This window comes from Corylus avellana, chromosome 5 (genome assembly GCF_965113065.1).
Source record: "Corylus avellana chromosome 5, dhCorAvel1.hap1.2, whole genome shotgun sequence".
Lineage (NCBI taxonomy): Eukaryota > Viridiplantae > Streptophyta > Magnoliopsida > Fagales > Betulaceae > Corylus > Corylus avellana.
The window spans coordinates 11,727,242-11,732,714 of record NC_142494.1 but is presented as its reverse complement, the minus strand read 5'-3'; positions in this window follow the sequence as shown (position 1 = coordinate 11,732,714).

The following is a 5,473-nucleotide window of genomic DNA, read 5'->3' as shown; positions in this document are numbered from 1 at the left end:
AATACCCCATACATCGAAGAGCTCTACCACTTGAATATTTTGCAATGGCATTTGATTTTTGGATAAAATGTTACCTGTCCTCTGGCATCTACCACATGAGCTGCAAAACAAAAAAGCATCCTTAAACACATTAGGCCAATAGAAACCAGATTGTAATACCTTAAGAGCTGTTCTCTTGGCTCCAAAGTGTCCTCCACAAGCAAACTAATGGCAATGCTGCAATATGCTCAAATGCTCCTCCTCTAAGACACACCTTCTAATGATTTGACTAGGGCAGAATTTGAACAAATAGAGGTCATCCCGATGGTAATGTCTAGATATAGACATCAACCTCTTCCTTTCTTGACTAGACAACTCCTCACCCTCTCCACTGTTAGAGGTGGGGAAAGTTTGGAGATGATGTCAATCTTAGCCTTATCTACCTCAATGCCCTTGCTAGATTTGGAATGACCCAATACAATGCCTTGTTGAACCATGAAGTGGTATTTTCCCAATTGAGGACTAGGTTGCATTCTTCACATCTCTTGAGAACACTCTTCAGATGGTTAAGGCATTCATCGAAACTAGACCCAAAAACACTAAAGTCATCCATAAATACCTCATGGATTTCTCCACCATATTTGAAAAAAATGCTCGTCATGCATCTTTGGAATGTGGCTGGTGCATTGCATAATCCAAATGGCATCCTTCGGTAGGCGAATATGCCAAAAGGACATGTGAAGGTGGTCTTCTCCTGGTCCTTCGGTGCTATTGCGTTTTGATTATAGCCACTATACCTGTCCAAGAAGCAGTAGTAGCTATGGCCAGCTAACCTCTCTAGCATTTGATTAATGAAGGGTAAGGGTAAATGGTCTTTTCTTGTTATCTTGTTCATCATCATTTTTTACCACTGTGATCCTACTCTTTTTTGGATTGACTTGGACTGGATTAACCCATTTACTGTTTGAGATGGGGAAGATAGTGCCCACATCCAGTAGTTTTAATACCTCTGGCTTCACTACCTCCATCATATGTGGGTTGAGTCTTCTCTGTGCATCCCTGGTTGGCTTTGCTTCATCCTCAAGGAAGATTTAATGCATGCACTTGGCTGGACTTATTCCTTTGATATCAGCAATGGTCCATCCCAAAGCAGTTTTATGCTCTCTAAGAACTCTCGACAGCTTTTCTTCTTCCCCACAACTCAAATTTGCAGCAATTATGAACAGTAGTGTCATGTTTTCTCCTAAGTAGGCATATGTCAGGTATTCTGGCAATTGCTTCAATTCCAATTTTGGTGCCTGGACAATAGAAGGGACAAGAGAAGTATTAGTAGGCTCAAGAATCTCAAAGGGAGGAGTGTACTTACTTTAATGTTTTCAAGAGGCCTCAAGGAGGTTCAGGGTTTCAATGATGTCATCAATAACATCTTCAGATTCTGGCTCAATGTCCTGCCTTGTGAAACTATGGGTGAGGGTGGCTTCCAATGGACGTTTATGTTGGTCCTGCAAAACTGGCTCATTAACACCTTGGATCATACAAACATCAAAACACTCTAAATCATCATGAGGTAATTTCAGTGCATCGAATATTTTGAACTCTATTGTCTCACCATTCACCTTCATACTCACTGTTGTGCAAAATATTACCTAAATTAATAGATAATAATTGTACGTTTTACCTGCAAGTGCACAAGGTCAACATAGTAGTATATGATGCAAGTACAGGATCATTCCCACGAGGATTGCTGAATTTATGTTTAAAAATAGATTCCTTAAGCAAAACAAAGATTGATTGTTGAAGTGATGATAATAAAGGGTAGGGCTTTGATATCCACCACTAATTGTATTTAGCTAATATAACAATATGTCAATGCTTTGATCAAGTTATGCAAATTTAATGTTTGTCAACCTTAGGGCATGGTGTATACTCCTAAGGCTATAGATTTCCCTAAGCAACAAGTTAGGCATGGCGTATACTCTAACTCTTTTCGTTCCTAAGGAATTTAGCATGATTTATACTAAGTTGTTCCTTAGGAAGGCATATGTTCTATAGAAATCGACAAACACATGAGGCCCAGGGCATGGCATATACTCCCAGTTCCCCATGTTGATTAACCCATGAATCCGGTGTGGATTACTTTTGTCACTTATGTTAAGCCTAGGACTCGGCCATCGAAATTGATTTAACTAACTAGTCCGTACCACATGCATATGTTGATCAGGCACACACATATGAGGAATTCATGCGAGTAGGCATTAATCAAGTTAAATAGCATAATAAGATCATCACAAAGGCGCCAATATTGAGCGCTCAATTGCAGCCCGTGTGCGCTCGATCACAAGTCCGTGATCGATCCTTCTTCTAGCATGCGCTTGATCGCTCCTGGCCTGCTTGATGCTGTGTCCTCTCGGGTATTGCGCTCGATCGCAGGTACCCTGCGATTGATTGCAGCACCATGGAGCTCCAATTGTCTCCATCTTCTCTTTTGAGCCCAAATCACCCAGTTTTACTTCATTTTCTTCCAAAAGCCTGTGAAAGTATGAAAAACACAAAATGGAATTAAAATTGCCTAATTAACTAAAACCAAAGGATTAAAACGTGCAAGTTAAGAGCTGAAAATATGAATATTTTAACACTTATCACACCCCCAAACTTACATATTGCTAGTCCCTTAGCAATACAAAACTAAAAACGAGAATGGAAAAACAGAAAACAAAAGATAAATCCATCTTTTGTGGGATGTACGATTTTATTTAGCGTATGCAACAAGCCTTTTAAACCTCTAGGAATTCCCTAGTGGACGAGTGAAGTCTCGTGAGGGTTTTCCAGAAATGTTACCCACAAACATCATGCAAGAGTTCATGTTATCCCAAAAAATTAAAGTATCACTTCAAGATCATGATTTTCATTCATTAGCAAGTTTAAAAAGATGAACTCCATCTTCATAATGACTTGGAATCTCAAAGTGCAGTTACTTACAAAGGACATGCTAAATCATCACAAGTTTGAAATTTGTGTATAGTGAATTAGTACAAAATTATGAGGCTTCCAAATCTTTCTAATATGCAATGTCTCCTTATCTCATAATTCACTGAAATTCCTATTAGTGTGAACAACAATAGCATATTTCTTTTTTTTTCTTCTTTTTTTTTTTTGGTCAGGTTGTGCAATGTTGGTTCCCTTAAACTTTCTAATTGACCCATGTAGCGAGTGTTAAGTCAATAACTCCAAAACCAGATGGTTTTAGGGCATTAGGTGTAGAGACACCCCTAAGGACTTACTAACTCGAGTCAAAAAGGCTACAAAACCAACTAACCATGACATTAATCAAATCCAAATTTTTCACCTTTTGACGTGAACACTCAATGCTTTGAGACAAGAGGTCCAGTTACTCAGTGAAAAGCCATCAATGATCATTTATTTCACATATATATATATATATATATATATATATATATATATATATATATATATATATATTTTCAATATATATGCCAAGTGTCATCTAATGAGTTATCCAATTTCATCCAAGATGCAAAAACACACATATTAGACCTCATGTCATTCCTCACAAATTATGTGCTAATGTGCTTGTGTGATCAGATCAAACTTGTGATTTTTCAACTATCCTCAACAAGTAACTAAACTAACAAATTCACTCATCAAATCATGTGTTCAAAATTTTAAGCTCACTGATGAATTCAAATCGCAATTCTTTTTAGATCAACTTAAAATTTTAGAGCAAACATGATCATGCATAATTTAATTTTTTTTTTTTTAAACATAATTAACAACACACCAAACAAATAACATGAAATTTGGGACAAATTGTGTGTGAACATGTGTGCCCATACCCCCAAACTTAAATGACACATTGTCCCCAATGTGTCTAAGTAAAGGAAAGAAAGTACCCGGGAGATGGTCGAAATAGTCTTGGAAAGCATGGCTCGTAGCACACCCCCAAACTTGAATTGAAGCACACTTGTCCCTGCAAAATAATAAAACACACAAACAAGTAAAAAGGAACAAAGCTGAAACTAAATAAAAATTGAACAAAATAAAAAATAACTATGGGATGTTGCCAAGTGCGCTCGATCGCACATGTTGTGCGTTCGATCGCACTAGCAGAGTGCGGCAGTCCCACAAATGGAGACCTGCGCTTGATCGCATGCGTGGTGCGATCAATCGTAGTAACAGAAAGGAAAAAAAAACATGACATAACACTAAAAACACCAAAAACACCATAATAAGCAAAACACAAACGAAAACACAATAACAAATAACAAAATAAAAGGATATGCTATGGGGTGCCTCCCATGAGCGCTAAGTTTTACGTCTTCAGCTAGACGGTGGTCCCCTCTCAGTGTTGCCCAGAAGTAGATGCTCCAGGTGGTGGTAGTAACCGGTTTAGGATGGACCGCATCAATTCTTCAAGGGCAGCTAAGCATTAATCCATGAGGACCTTATCTTCCCTAGCCTCCCTTCTTTGATCAGCTAGCTCTCTCTGAGGGCCTGCCATTTGCTCACAAAGGGATCGGTATTGGATGGCTTGAACGTCTGTTAAGGTCTCCTCCTCATCTTCAGCTACTGGCTCAGCTGCCGGTTCATCTTCGGCTATTGGCTCGACCTCATCCGCCTCTTCCCCAGCTTCTGGAGGTGCCCGGGGCATATTGGAGCAGCTCTTGTTCCATTGGCGAATGCCATATATCGGATTGGTGGTGACGGGCTCATCAGCTGCGGTGCCCTTAATGCCCTTCTTCCGCAGAATGTATGTGATCAAGTAGGGGAAAGGCAATCCCCATGAATGTGTGGACTCTGCTCCCCCAATGTGCACGCCATTCCAAAATTTATGGATTTGGTTTCAAATGATGTCGGGAATGGAGTACCATGCATCCTTGTGGAAGGCGTAAAGAGTTTGGAGGAATTGATCACACCTTTGAGTTTTGTGTCCCAAGGGGAAGGCATTTCGGTGCAAAAAGGAATCCACAAGCCACAACCTTCGAGGTAGCTTGGACCAGCTGTCGGCATTGTGGTGGGCATCCGCATAGTGCCCTTGGCACATATCTTCAATGATTTCCACCACATAGTATTGGGGCGGTTGCTCTACAAGATTTGCAGTTTCTGGAGGATGCTCATCATTGCACTGCAAGGCTGCGGCTATGTCGGCCCTTGTCACATGACCAATTTGCCCTCGTACTTTTGAGGAGAGAGTAGCCGGGTTGTCACAGCCATGGGAAAGCTTGGCATAAAACTCAACGACCAACTTCCGGTAGGCGGTAGAGGTGACCGGTTTAAAGAGCTTCTTGAGACCCCTTCGCCTAAACTCGGTGACCGCCCATTGAGTCGCCTCATTCTTTTGAAAGTCTTCTCTGATGGCGAAGGTAGTTTCAAACAGCAGCTCCTGCTCCTCAAAAGTGGGTGGAGGAGAGATGGCTTGGGTCTCGAACCCCCGGGATGATGCAGCACGGGCTCTAGGCATTGTGAGCTTGACTAG